The 13,683-nt window shown below is 34.8% G+C and overlaps 1 protein-coding gene across 4 annotated transcripts in view; it reads left to right on the forward strand.

The window, feature by feature from the left end:
* LOC112683168 overlaps nt 1-13,683 on the forward strand; it is a 206,439-nt gene that overhangs the window by 126,402 nt on the left and 66,354 nt on the right. The gene's annotated exons all lie outside the window — the stretch shown is intronic.

Below are 13,683 nucleotides of genomic sequence, written 5' to 3' on the forward strand. Positions count from 1 at the left end.
CACCTTTTCAACAAACGTACACAGCTTTGTATGAATTATTAATTAATTTACAATATGAGATTGAAATGACATACATTTAAAACTTACGTTTTTTTTACAACGCTACATCACATTTAAAGTCTTGAAACTTAATCCTACTCGTTTTTATCACGTTGATAACAAATTGTTTAATCGATATATACGATTTAAAATCAAATTCATTTTGATCTAGGTACCTAATTTGAAAGTGTTTTTTATTGCTGTATATTGATGTTGAATGTTCTTAACCCTTTTTTTTTGTGTTCGTTTTCTTTAAATTCTAATTACTTTCATAAATGTTTAATATTAAATAACACGTGAATGAAAAAATGTATTTTCGTTCAAAAAAAATTTCACTAACCTTTTCTATATTTTTTCGGTTATTAATGAAAAAATGTAATGTACAAATAACAGGTAATATTTTTATTACTATACAAATGTTGTGCGTTTAAAATTATGTGAAAATATTTTTTTCCCGTTTATTCCAAATAGTACAGAATTATAATATTAAAATTGATAGACAAGTCGAGCAATAATTTTAGTTTTATATAACACAAACGAAGAAGACCACTGTTGGGACTTATCTAGGCAATTACATAGTTATCTTTTATGTTATCTAAATAAATAGTTACACGTTATCTAAATAATTATTTAAATAAAAAATTCATCTTTCTAGATAAATTTGTCTGTATGGAAAAAAAGAAAACACACATTTGCGTTTATTTTATTGGTAATTAATATTTGAAATTTGATATTTTAAATAGTCCTATTAACAGAAATTACAAAATATTATAATATATTATTAAATTTTTCGTTAAGAGCCTGGATTCCAATGCTCGAATATAGAGTAAATCTTGTTATATGATGTTGGTAAGAGTAGTGAGCTGGTACATTAATGGAAAAGTTATTATAATTATTTATTGGCAAGAATGACTGGTACCAACTACTCAATCAGATCTTAGCTATTGAATTGCACTTATATTATTATTTTATCATCAAATAAAGTGTTCTTTTATTTATTGTACCTATGCATATTATATATTATAAAACAAGTATCTTACCATATAACAATTTTCTGTCTACTAATATAAATTTAAATACATACTAAAAGTGCTTGAAGATTCACAACAATTAAAAATTTACTACGACGTGTCACATAAATATTTTTTTCTTAATAATTATACTTACATTTTAAAATATTTGTTAATTTATACTTATTAAGTGTTAACTATAATTAATGTCTATTACCAACATTAATTTAAACATATAGCCTCTGAAGTTCTAAGTAGAAAGTATACCAATATCTAAGATGTACTCTTATTAGAAGTTATAATTCAAAGTATAAAACACATTAATCTTTAATATTTATTTGAATAGATTTGAATTTCGTTATATTTTATCTTTATCTAAATAAAATATTATTTATCTAATCCCGACACTGAAAAAGACACACAAATACTAAGTTTGACGGTCTTAATATAGTTCATGACAATAAAGTTGTACTCTTGTTGACTTTGCGAGTTTGTTTGCCAATTAATTTCACTCGAGCGTCAATCTTAATTTATTTAAATGACAATAGCTTTGGTGGTATTACCTTTTCTCTTTTTTTTTATATGGCTCAGAATATACTGCAGCTTTGCATGTACAACATTTTATTACTTTTCTATCCGTGTAGTATTCAAACTCAATTGCGGTAGTACTTAAAACCTTTATGCGCCTGTATCCAATACGCCCCATCACATATTATGTACAAGTAATAATAGTATCTTTTTACGTCACGGCTAAATGGAGGATCCGTAATCTTAATAATGTTCTTTTATTCCTCTGCACCAAAACCAGTGTAACGATGAATTTGACGATCCCGCGCGCATATTCGTATAAATTAATTATACTCGGAATGCGCATTCAAAGAATAATAATTTGTATTAGATCATTCTAGGGTAACGGTAGAAAGTAAGCGAGTGAAAGATTCATCAATTTATTTTCAGGGTTTTTATACGATTCGTTCGGAACAACTTACAATAGTGAGATTTATTAATTCAAGTACTGCAGTTCAGTTGTTTATAGGTTATTTCGACAAGCAAACCTAATACAGCGTCATAGTCTAATAGCAATTCGCTGTAGTTGTTCAACGAGTGTACTTAAGGAAAAAAAATCTACTTCCCCCCAGCTGTAAGTTATTTATAATTTATTCGGAAGTTTTGAGTTGGAAATGATATTGGAAAATGAAAATGAAATATACTAAGAAATTTGTGTTTGTATAACAAAATAGGTCAGATTTATATTTTTAATCAAATTCAAATTCATATTAACCACTGACTAAAATGTATGTAATGTAATAGTATTTAATATTATATAAATTATTTTAATTACAAAAAACCGTTACGTGTGTTTTTGTTTTTCTTAAAAGAAGTGAACTTTACACGGGCATTATCCTTTATGAAAAAATTCCACGTACACAAATATTTTAATATAAAATTCACTCGAACTGTTAAAAAATCTATTCACACACACACACACACACACACACAGAATACATAGTGTTATGTTTAAAGATAATTATTCTCTTTACTTGGAAATTCTATGTTTTTTATTTTTTAACGAATGTAGCTATGTCAATGAAAATATTTCTAGCTTTGATGTTGAAATTTTAGAGATGAAAAAGTGTATGGATTTTTTTAAATTTTTTCTTTTTTACGAAGTCATAAATTCTCACAGCACCTTAAATATTTTCAAACGACAAATTCGCGTAAAAAACATAGTTAAACACAAAAAAAAAAACAGAATATAAAGTTTTCGCAAATGCATTGGTAGAACATTACGTTGCGCACAAATCGCTTGTGCCGAGCATCACATGGGGAATGTCTCACCGCGTATCTGTTAGCTTCACGCGGTGTTGGCTAGTGTTGTAGTTATGGTGCGGGTGTAAAGGGTTTCCATCCTTCCAGATTTTTTTTAATGATATTTAATTATTTTTTATTACAATTTACATATTATGATAAAATGATATTTTCATTTAACCATGATTAGGTATATATTAAAAATTGAGTAATAAAATAATTTTCATTAAATACGGGACATAATAATAATACCATTTTAAATGTAATATTATTATACAGGACCTCGTATTAAGGTATACTAAGAATATTATGAATTGACCCTTAACCAACTCCCTTCTCTAGAAAAAAATTGTATCTATGCCTCTGACGTTAGCTATGCTCCCCGTGTTCCGTACCGTATCCGAACCGAAACCCCGGGATCGAATCAACAGCCTACAAATACGAATGATCACCAGTCGATCGTTACGCGTCCGTTCGTTTCCCAAATCGGAGCCGCGAACTCGGTTCGTTTTCACGTCTACCGTGGACAATAAGAAACGAAACGCCGTGGACTGGTTGTACGTCGTTCGAACTTCCGTCCCTCGAATCGCCCCAGGGCGTTTGAAAAGCGTCTTCGCAATGCTTTCACGAGCGTATGAGCGGAACAGGAGATGGACAAATCGAACGGTAAATCACGCGCTTCTGGACGCGCGTATTCGTGCGTACGAGACGGAACACTCCGACGCACGCACGGTGATGATGATGATAATGATGAAGATGGTATTAGCATTTTGTCGACGGCGATTGCGCGAACGGCCGAGATCGATCCGATAAACGTGAAGGGAAAACACGTAACGCGGGTATACAAGAATTATTATTGTTACACGCCTTACGGACGCGGTGACGGTCATATCGGACCGTAGAAACGCACGTGGACAATGGTACCCGGTCGTTATTATAATAATACTGTGTGCGACGCGAATAGCATTTTGCCGCGCGATCGAACACGGCCGTAACGCGTGTACAAACGCATAGCAACACCGGTTATTGTGTGCGTTGCGCGCGCCTGTTAAAATATTCCATCGTTATTATTGCAAGTCGTTCGCGCTGCGGGGTCTGCATGCAGGGTCGCAATGCGTCGTCGTCGTCGTTGGCGGTGATGACGAGGAGTGGGACGAGGAGCAGGACGACGATGAGCAGGAGGACGATGAGGCGAAGGCCCAGAAAAACGTGATTACGAAACGACCGGAAGTCCTGGGAAAATCGCAATCGATGCACACACCGCCGACATCGCATCCGAAAATCTGAACGTTTTTCCGCATCCGGTCACAAGGGACGGCGGGAGCACGAGGGGTTGCCGCCTCGGCGCGTCGCGGAGCCGACCCCTGCGGTGGGCCAAGCGCATTACGGGGCGAGCATTGTGGGGGAATACCCGGTGCACCGCCGCCGCCGTTAATCGGCTTAAACGAAACGTATTAATCGTTTTAGCGCGGCTGATGCTCGACGAGCGTTTTAACCGAATTAATATTTAATTTCTACCCCCCTCGAAAAAGGTTTGACGGTATCCACTAAACGGATGTGTTGTAGGGGTGGTACAGGCAGGATGATGGATAAGCGGCCGACGTCTGCGAACGCGTTTGCCGTGGAGCGGATGAGACGACTACCGACTACGACGACGACGCGACGATGACGACGACGACGACTACCGCCTGCGCGCTTATCGATCACCCCTCGCTCGCTCTTTCTCCTGCTGGTTTACGTACCTACTCTTTCGCGCGCGCGCTCGCCGGCCGACTCGGGAACGCGCATGCGCTCGTCGCTGCCCCCCTCCCGCCGTTCACATGGTCGACCGATACGCGAACGGGGGGTGCACTACATCGCGCCGCCGACAAACCGCTAAAACGTTACCGGCCGCGGTCACGTCGTAATGGACGGAGCGCCGCGGTCGAGTTATTAAATTACGATCTTACGTGCATCCCTTGCTACGCTCCGGGGGCTTACGCCAGACCTTCTCGGCGGGGTGCCGCGCGTTTTCGTGGGGAAAAATACAGAAAAACGAAAAATTTGATTTTGGAAAATTATTTATATTTATAGAAAATTAAAAAAAACAATAATAATAATCCGTTTTTCCGTGGGGAAAGGAGTTGGGGAGAACATAAACAACGAGATCCGTGCGGCGATGGCGGTTGATGGCGATGCGCGTACGTTGGTGAACAAGAAAAACGATACCGATCCGAAAGAGGCGGGGGCGGTGAACGTTAAATATACACCCTACTCTTGACCACCATATCTACTCGTCCTGCAATATTGTAATATAATGCGTATATAGTTTAACCCTTCTGGTCGGAAACTAATGGTAAAACGGGTATCCAATAGTCCGGAACCCCTAACCAACGGCGAAAAAAAGTCACGAGAGTTCATTTCGCGTAAATATAACGGTTTTTTTTTCGCAACTCGTATCACACATGCGCCGCGTTATTACGGAAAGTTTTCCGTTTTGATTTTTATTTTAACGATGACTCATCATCTAATTCCCTTTACGCCGCCGCTTCATCATTAGAGCTCATCCATCTTTCGAGGACCATCGGCGCACACGTTTTTTGCTCTTTTGCTCGAACCGCTCGTTCACTCGCCCTTCTTGACGGAACTACCACACACACACACCATCGTGCGTATATATTTATATATAAATGTAGCACGAGCAAAAAAAAAAAAAAAATGAAAAGAAAGGTGCTGTCCGGTAAGGGCAAAAACAACAGCTCCGTCTACATAATATATCTATAGATCCACGCGGTTGAGAAACGGCGATGGCGCGCGCTACTAACGCGACGGACAGTCGTAGCCGTTCGATTTGTCGGGAAAAAACGGCGGTCACCGTCGTCGAAGGGTGATCACGTACCTACTAGGGCGAAAAAAACGGATCAAAAAAACTATTATCGAACACTGCGGCTGGACCAATTACGGTTAATGTTACGCGGGGGTTGCTGCATCTGGTCCCATCCGTCGTGGTTTAATGAGATTACCTGGATGCAACAAACTTTGATATAATTTCCTATACATACGTATTAATACGTGTACGCGCGCTATAAACCTAATTAAAAGATGTGCACAAACCGATGCACACGCGCTCGTGCGCACGAGCATCGGTGCATCGGCGAAAACGAATTAGACGGGCATTTTCCTTCGTTAAAACGTCTTGCCGCGCGCGGTTAATTGAATTTTCTTGTAGACGGTACGGCGCTATCCGATTCCCAGGCTCGAAGCCGCCACCCAAAGTCTCCCCCGACAACGATGATGATGATGATGCACTTATTCCCCGGAGGGATTATACCACTACTATTACGATCATCGTACGCATCTTATATTATTGTTATTAATAATATTCGTCAACAACAGTTTCCGGTTACACGGAACGCGTATCCGTGCGTTCAACGCATGCGCATACGCACAAGGCTACACGCACTCGCGTAAAACATTTATCTCGATATAAATTATATTCGAAGATGGAGACTTATTGGACATACCTTAAGACACGAGGAGGAACTACATTACACAATTTTGGAAGGACAAATAGAAGGCAGGAGAGGCAGAGAACGTCAGACAACAACGATAGTAAATAAAGTTATTAAGATACCGGACTGAGAACTTACAGAAAACTGAAGCGAATGGCCAGTAATAGTGAAGAGTGGAGGGTGTACGGAAATTTAATGCTGTAAAACCACCCTTAGTGTTGAATACTAAAGAAGAAGAAGAAGAAGAAAATTACATTCAATCACGATCACTTCGGAGACATTGCTTTTAGGACATGCATAGTATTAGCATATTAGCTATTACCTAGATAATAATATAATCAACGTCGCGAACACAGTTTAATGTGCGTACATACGGCTCTACCGCGTCCCACGAACGGTTATTCTCTAACTCATGCCCCAATTCAGATGTATGCGTTTTAAATGCAATTATTTACATAGAATGTTTACCCTCGGGAACCGCCCATCTATAACATAACTGTCATATCGTATAATATCACATCGCGAAATCATGTGCTTATGTGTGTTTTATCCGGCTGTTTAAAGTGAATTATGTATGTCTGCAGCTTTCATATCCGTTTACGGCGTGCCGTCTTACAAAAGACGCGAAAGGTCAACGTGATGTTACGCGAGTACATATTGATGGCATAGTGCACAAGTGTGATAAGTGAAATTTTTTTGAAAAATTAATCATAAAACTCTGCACATTATGCTCAAACGAAATTATAACATTATTCGAGTAATTGTTATTGTTCATTGAAATCAGAAGAAAAATGTGATGTGTATTACTTTTTACGTATATAAAATATGTAAGTATAATATTTTTTAAGAATAAAAATGTAGCAATTGCACGTTTTTTAATCTTCATTACTCAATTCATGTTAAGGAAAATATAACAAAAAGTTCGTTACAGTTCGTTACATTTTTTATTTGTTATAACAGCTCAAACTGAAAAAATCGTTCTCCTGAACAATTACGAAAATGTTACTTATCACACTTGTGCGCCAATATGTACATATGTACATACCTGTGACGCTGCTCTGACCCTCTGATGTATTCTGTGCTGCACTTTCCATCGCATGCGATTGCATAATATCGGATGTCATCGAATAAGAGTAGATCGCAAGTCGTATTATTTCGAATAATTTATAGACGTTTCTTTCGTAGGTCACCGACGCCGAAACTGTGAGTATATGTGAATATATGTGTATCCACGACCGAAGAATTCGTCGAGTCTCCATACAAATCTCGTCATTATCGTGTACATGTATTTTTTTTCGCAGGACTCTATTAATATAATGTGGATTCGAACGAGTTAGTGACTTTGTAAAATATTTTTAGTTAAGCTCGAGAGCTCGACTCGACGAAAAAAAATTTTTACTCGAGTTTAATTCACAACTTATTGAAAATAAATGTTAAGACTATGAATACTGGTAGTCAAATATTTCTGACAGGAAATACTAAGAAGGTTTGAATTAATAACAATAACTTTTTATAGTTTTAAAATAGTACTATCATGATTGATATTAATACATTAATTGCTAACCACCACCAGCCAGTACTGCCCAGTGTCAATTAGTAATTAATATTTATATGTAATTTTTGTCGGTCAACTTTTGAGTATTCAAATTGTTGAGTACTGGACTTTTTTCTCGACGATTTTCGGAACAGCAACTGTAGAAAATAATAATATAAGATTTACATTTGTATACTTTGATAGTTTAAGCGCTAAAGCGGTAAACCTAACGTCCGCGAGTGACTAATCCTTTGTGGCAACATCCTGTATACTCTATAGAGGGTATACACCCATCGTATACAATGTGTGGTTTTCGGTATTCAATTACATGTGGACAGAAATTAAGATCCCGATCAAAATGTGACGTGTGAGCTGTTCCATTAATGTATTAATTCTTATAAATAATACATTGAATATGTTTTGACGGAAAAGCTAGTCGGGATAATGATAATTCAGACGCATGACCCTGCGAAAAAGCTAATTCGACGAAACAATGTAATATGAACAGGAAGTATGCAATAATACAGTACTTTTTTCTTCTTATTCAAATTTATCACGCCGAGCAGCTTTTCAAAATCCATCCGATTGAGTACTACACGATATTATCAGACTTGAGTAGTATTCCGAATATTGTATTCGGAATACTGTATCCAGAATACTTTTTAAGTATTTTGAATACTTTTTTTGAAAGTATTTATTAAAGTATTTTGAATACTTATGACGAGTATTCCGAATACTGTTAAATCATCTCTTTTTTAAATGATTTTATTACTATTAACTTACTATTAACTTACTATTAACTGTACCCTATATTGTATAAGCTAATATTAGGTATTTATTATTGACATAAACTATAACAGTTATGTAATATAAAAATACAATAAAATAACATATATTTAGCCTACAATTTCAAATATAAATATTTCTGTTGAGTGGACATCTATTATTTTTATAGTATAAAAACTAGAAGTATTTTAAAAGTAATACTTTTAATGTATTCTAAATAATGTATTCGGAATACAATTTGTACATATTTGCAATACTATTTTTTGTAAGTATTCGAGTATTTATTCCAAATACTTTTAAAAAGTATTTTACTCAAGTCTGGATATTATTTAGATTTGTCGAGTGTCACATAAAAAGAACGATAAAAATTATATGGGTACGAGTATTTGTTGTGATTGTTCTAAGTATTTTTTTTCTTTGTACTCTAGTGTCATGTCTTGTTACGTCATTAATATGACTTAAAAAAAATTCATAAACATTTAAAAGTACACTACACCTTTTAGAACCATAGTATGACGCGTGTAGAGTGTGGACAAACCTTTCATTATTTTGTTCTATTGTCTACATTGTCTATATATACTACATACATTTTTTATGAAACCTTTATAGATTGTGATTACCTAGTAAAAGTTCATTATTAATTGTGTTTGTAAAAACATCAGGTCTGTACGGTATTTTATCGTATACTTTTTCACAGGTTTCATCTACGTGATTTTTTTATTCAGCTGCAAAACTAAACTGTACGTGTAATTAACTTACGTGTGACTTGGTGGTAAAAATAAAAACCGTGTAGTTGATTCACAATTTTTTTCTCGTAGATATTCTGAATTGTTAAACGTGATTTTATTTTTCAGTTGTGATTTACAATTATTTTACTCGTTATAAAATCTAATATTGTTAATATTTTTTAATAGTTTTACCGTAAATCATACGTAAGTAATTTAAAACTTTTTTAATATAAAAATATCAAGTACAGTGGAGTACCTACTAAAAATATTATTTCAAATAATGAAAATTGCAAGAACAAAAATTGAGGTTTTTGTAAATGAATATGGTCTAATTAATTGAAACTCTGTTATTAACATTGATTTGAGTACATATTGTTTGTTTCAACGTTTCATTAAATGTATACACGGGGGGTTTATTCAGTATAAACATAATTTGATATAAGATGGACAACGATTCTCACAAAACTTATTTCATTATTATAAATGTGTTTGTAAAGATCGAACCTTCATAACTCCAATTTAGGCCTTAGATAAGAGGTAAATCTTTATTAATATTTTACACAACGGTAAGCTTTCTTGATGTTTCGATGTATAATATAAATTACTATTCAATTTGTAAATCATGATTAAAAAATGTATTAATTATCGCATTGTTCATTTTATAAGGAATGAATATTTAGTTTATTTACGTATGATACGCATACATAGATATATAAATCATTGTTAAAGTTTTAAGACATTAATTGTTTATAAAAAGTTGTTTAAAAATAATAATAATTTTTTTGCAATTAATGCACAAAATAACAATATTATCATTGCTTGCCAACTTTCCAAATAACATTTAGTGACACGAATCCGTTTATTTTTCATAACCTTTTTATTTTTCTGTCTTTTTTGTATTTTGATCTCTTTTTTTTTTTTTTTTTTATCCAGAAAGCTTTAAAGAAGTTGGACGGTTTTATTATATTTTTTTTAATTGATTAAATTTTAGAAAGAAGTAAAAGAAATAATAAATATACGCAGAGACATACTTTAACATTGTCCGTAATATATTTTTATATATACATCATCCAACTTTGGCACTGTTCCGATAAATAGGGAACATTAATTAATTCGAAAATATTAAATTGGAAGGTATATCGATAAATACGTTCTAAAAGTAATTTATTATTGTACCGCACTAATTGATTTATTTTTTAATCTAAATAAAAACCTTTTATATTCAATACAGTTTTATCACCGGACGAGAAATTATTTTCCGCGCAAAGTAAGTGGTACAACGTAACTTATCTAAAAATGTATAAATCTAAATTAGAACCAAGTATAATAATTGTTAGCGTATCGTTTCATAAATAAAACAATATTATACACATTGTACAATCTGAATAGCATTATATTTTTTTCCGTGGTTTCGTATTGAATTAGGTCTTATACTGACTGTAGTAATAACTATTGAATTCTTCTGGACTGTGGTATGTTTTTTTTTTTTTAATTAATATCCAAACAAATCCCATCCGTGTTTGCAAACAATTAAATTATAACGAATTGGTTTTACATCTAGAGCAACGGTATCGTTGATAAGCGCAATGTGAATTTCGAGTATACCATGCTCACTGTACACGAGCTCGCAGTCGTTATTTATAAACACGGTAAAAGTATTGATACGTTTCTTTACCGTTTCGTGTATTGAACGGTTAAATAATCAACGAAGTGCACTATATTGTTACGGAACAATATTTAAGTGGACCGCGAGCGGAGAACGGAAAATGTTTAAGTTATAGCTAGAAGAGGTTTGTGTACTTAAACTATTTATGAGAATGAAATAAATAAAAACATGGGCCGAAAGATCTGTTATAAAAAATGAATTGCACACGCGCTGGCGCGTCAGCCAAAGGATGTGTGTATAACGAGTTTATAAACAAAGGGCGAGTAAGAGAAAATAAAATAATGATATGTACAATAAGTGTTTTTTTTTACGTTTAAAGATCTGATAGCAGCATTGTTGTGCACATTTGAATTGCTCGAATCGATGGGAATGTTCGTTGTAACCAGTGGTAGCAATGGCGTATGAATTTATTGAGTTGAAAAAATGTGCAGTCATCGGTACACGCTGTATAGGAAACGGTCTGTTAAAGGCCTAGTTTACATTGAGCAAATTCACTGTCTGTCAGTAAACTCACCTAGTATAATCATAGTGTTCACTAACCGATTAAACCACGTAGATTTTAATCGCTAGCCAGTTGGCTACTGAGCGAGCAGAACGTTTTGCACGTGCAATCGTTACTATCGCGCTAGTCAACTAGTCCGTTTCTGAAATAGAACGTAAACGATGCTTAACGCAACACTTCGACTGTCGATAGTGTGCATTCTAGAAGGGAAATGCACCTAAATAAGTGCAGCCGTGAAAAACATCGCACCATCACGATGGACCGGTCTACTTTCGGAAATCAGTAGCGTCCGCTTTTAAGAATAGTGCGTCGGATAGTGGAACCATGTAGAGAAGCTTTATGATTTTTCCCGCGGAACTTATGATCAATCGGGTTGACAAGGGACTAACACTACTACCCTCCATAACAAAGTTCCGTTTGAGTAATAAATCGGTGTATTTATCCGTCGAAACTCCACGTCCGCGTTTTTACAGAAACAATCCGCGCATCAAATAATGATATAAATCTACCGCCCTGAGACGGATTGCTTTTTCTTTTCGGCGCGAGAATAAAGCACCGACACCTAAATGCACTCCACTCAAAGCGAATTCTCTCTCGTACAAAATCCAAATGAATACTTATTCCGGGGTGGTTTCGTCGGATGAATTGCAATTCTTCTCGAAACGTCCTCATCGAGGATGTCGTAACGAATGCACACCGCGGTGCGTAGTGTGTTACTACGGTTTCGGTTGTTTCGGTTTCGGTTTTTTTTTTATTTTTTTTTATGAGGATTTATTTATTTTTTTTACATAGCGAACTCTCTTTCCGGCTGAAATGGGACGTGATCCTAGCGGGAAGGGCTTGTCAGTCTGTCAGTCAGAGGAAGAGAGTACGATTGAAGGGAGTTTTTCCATTAGTTTTATTAAATTGAATTACTTATCTGATACAGTCGTGACTAAGAAAGTGTGCCAAAAAATATCTCGGGAACCGCCCCCACTGCCGCCGAACATAAAAGTATAACAGATTAAGTTTCAATTTATTATATACACTGCGGTTGTAGTATCGGTGCTGGTGGAGCTGTACTGGTAGCGGTGACGGTTTGCCACCGGAGAACCATCACGTGCTCGTGACAGTTTGCGACAGATAAGACTACTCGATGACATTAAATGTGACTCTGCGTATTTTTTGATTTTTTTTTTTTTTTTTTAATACATTTAATTCGACGTACATCCGCTGATGTGAAAATTTCCACGTGTTTGCGTCATCCGCCGTTCGCTATGCAGTCGTGATCTGAACGTGTGCACATCGCAAAACTTATACGTATGCGGATTGAATGTTAATCAATTTTTTTTTTTTTTTATTTCATATTAACAATTGTAAACCGTAATCATTTTTATAATTATTCGATAGTATATTCAATTTACTTCAAATACAGTTTTTCCTACTATACAGTCGAACGTGTTTCTCGATCGAAAAATTTTAACGTGATTTTCGATTATAAATTAAATTTTTCTTTTGAGCACACAAACGATCAAAAACAAAGTATTTTGTAATTCGGGATTTTTTTACCGCACCTGTGGTTCATTCATGGATCCTATTCCTTTAAAAATCGTTTATTGTTCTCTCTTTCGTTTCACCTTAGAATATTATCCTATTATTCGGATGAATAATACGTCAAAACAAATTATTATGCTAAAATTAAACAAAAAAAAATAAATAAAACAAAAAAAATGGATTCTTGATGATTGTTGATAATACATAATTTTTTGATTATATTTAAATATTTAATAGTTTTCTGTTTTCTTGTTTTGTTTAATATATTTGATTACTAGTATTTATCATTATTTTAAATTTAGTAACATTAATCGATTCATAGTACAATGTTCGTTCCTTAACTAAATGTATAATTATGATACAGGACTCTCGTCCTTAGTAAATAAATAAATATACATAATATTATACATACATTTATACATACATGTATTTTTAAGTACATTTAAATAATATTTATACATATCTGTATACATACCTTGTTTCTGGCGTCCCTAAAACTGATCCAGAAATAATTTTCTCGGAAAAGTGACAGCAGGCAAGAATATTTTTGGGGAATTCGGCTTGCATGGCTGTGCCGAAGGGGTT

The sequence above is a fragment of the Sipha flava genome, unplaced genomic scaffold (genome assembly GCF_003268045.1).
Source record: "Sipha flava isolate LNK unplaced genomic scaffold, YSA_version1 104_pilon_pilon, whole genome shotgun sequence".
Lineage (NCBI taxonomy): Eukaryota > Metazoa > Arthropoda > Insecta > Hemiptera > Aphididae > Sipha > Sipha flava.